Genomic DNA, 2521 nt, shown 5'->3' with positions numbered 1-2521 from the left:
TTCCTTTATAAAAATCATTTTGAGAGTTTTTATACTTGGATTCTCTTTACGAAAAATAGACCAGAGGAGCTCTGGTTGGTCTCGATTTTAGATTGGAAGCTCTGGATTGAGGAACCAGAGGCTTTTGTTAAACTTAAAAGCCTTTTATAAATATTTTGGTTTTGAACCAGAGGTTCTGGATTGAGGAACCAGAAGCTCTGGTCATAAATCTAAAAGAGTTTTCAAATGTTTTTATACTTGGCGAACTTCCTTATAATAGTCCAGAGGGACTCTGGATGGCCTTGAGCGCTAGTCCGAAGAGGCTCTGGAGGGTCTTACGTGCAATTCCAAAAGCTCTGGTTGAGCGTGCATGTATTGTCCAGAAGCTCTGGAAGAGGAACCAGAGGGGCTCTGGAAGAGGAACCAGAGGGGCTCTGGACCTCTTGGCATCAAATTTTCTAAGTGTTGATTTTTGACCAGAGGACCGATGGACCAAAGCAGAATTTGTTTTTATGCCACAATTTGTGATAAAGGTTTTGGTGTTTATCACCCTGCACTGCATGAAAAAGGGGGATCTCACTAGACTGTTGTCTAACCCTCATTTTGTGTGTTTCAATTATGTGTGTGCAGGTAATACCAGCTATAGTGATAAGGGGAAAGGCATACTATGATTCTATTTTTACTTGCATGCGGGAAGATAGGAATTCATAGGAATTACATTTGCAAGAACTTGTATTTGGAATTTTTGAGTTGTGTATTTCGTATTTTAGACTCTTGTATTATGGACCTATGTGGGTTTAAAACATGTATTCGATGTATGAAATATGTGTTATATGCAATGTATAGATTTGGGGGTGTTACAGGTAACATCAAGCATTTGCTTAGCAACAGTTGTTAAACCATTGTAAAACGTCTCTAGCTGGATACAATAAGGAATGCCATGGTAAGGGCATTTTCTCAACAACTCTTTGTACCTTTCCTAAGCATCAGGTGTTGCTTCATTATCCATTTATCTAAACAAACATATTTCATTTCTGGATTCAGCATTTTTGTTGGGAGGAAAATATTTTCTCAAAAATTTCTTTACAAGGTCATTCCAATATATTATAGAATTTGGTTGTAAAGAGTTAAACCATAATTTTGCTCTATCCCTAAGAAAAAATGAAAACAACTTCAGCCTTAAGGCATCATCAGACAATCTAGGGATAAGAAAACAATCACTTATTTCTATTAAAGATTTTAAGTGTAAATGAGGGTCTTCAAATGGCAAACCACTGAACTGGCCATTAGTCTGCAACATCTTAAACATGACAAGTGTGAGCTCAAAGTGAGTTTCCTTGATGTATGGCGTTAGTATTCCTAAATTTAATTGACTAAAAATAGGAATAACATAGTCCATGATTCCTCTATCCCGAGAATCAGAATATGTATGATGTTCTCCATATAGTAACAGGTGGTAGAAAAATTAGCTTTTACGAACTTTACTTTAAAAGAAAAACTTTAGCGTGATATCCCCGGCAGCGGCGCCAAAAATTTGCTCGTCGGTTTATTCAACCTTAGATTTCAACGCAAAAATAGAACTCGACGCAAGTATACATCTTGAACTACTGTCGTCTCATAACAAGTAATAATGGTAAAGTACCAGATATCGTTCCCACAGAGATAGCTTTGAAAAGTTATTCCAAAGTCCAGTCTATAAAAACTAATTTTAGATGGCGAAACGAGGGATTTGATTTATCTAAAATTGGGAGGTTTGATTAGCAACAACAAAAATATCAATCGTGAAAAGAAGCACATGGTGCAAATGTTGATTAAGACACTAAACAAATGATTCAGCAAAAAGATGACATAGTATTCCTGTCACAATTATATAAAATCAATAAATGATTTTATATAACTGTCACAATATCAACTGTCGAGTCAAACGACCTCCCAAGAGTACACACTGGTCAACATGTTATCGATACGATATCATTTATGTTAGACGTCGTGAATCCTTGCACAACACAGTGTTACCATCCTATACCGTAGCATTATTACATTTGTCAGATACTAAAGTTATTTATAGCCTTCTCCTATTGCCTCAGGTTTTATTATTTCTCTTAACTCTGAAAGTCAATACATTTTCATACACAAAACCAGTTGTCAATTAATTTTAATGTAATCTTCAAATGAAATATTAATCACCTGAAACAAATAGTAGACTATAATGCTAATAAGACATCTTTGTACTTTCACATCAGCTTTGGTCACCCGAAGCTAAAGTGTTTAGCACATCATCGCTCAGGTTCTTCTCGCGAAGGATGTAAAGACTGAAAAATAAATAACTGATATGGAAAAGTAAATTGCAGAAATTAAATTGCAAGAAATTAAAATACTGGAATGTAAAGTATTGGAAATGAAATTACGGAAATATAAATGACTGAAAGTAAATTACTGGAAATTAAAATACAGAAAAGTAAATTGCAGTAAAGTAAAGTGCATAAATTAAAAGACTGAAAAGTAAATTTCAAAAATATAAAAGACTGAAATATAAAGGACT

The 2521-nt window shown here is 34.6% G+C and overlaps 1 non-coding gene across 1 annotated transcript; it reads left to right on the top strand.

Annotated features, from left to right (window-relative positions):
• Positions 1-914: 914 nt before the first annotated feature.
• Positions 915-1020, top strand: LOC112508290. The gene has a single exon (XR_003068671.1). It is a non-coding gene; the product is annotated as a small nucleolar RNA R71 (small nucleolar RNA).
• Positions 1021-2521: the final 1501 nt, after the last annotated feature.

This window comes from Cynara cardunculus (assembly GCF_001531365.2).
Source record: "Cynara cardunculus var. scolymus isolate 2C chromosome LG 2, CcrdV1, whole genome shotgun sequence".
Lineage (NCBI taxonomy): Eukaryota > Viridiplantae > Streptophyta > Magnoliopsida > Asterales > Asteraceae > Cynara > Cynara cardunculus.
Note: the sequence above shows the minus strand (reverse complement) of the source record. Positions and strands in the feature narration are given on the sequence as shown.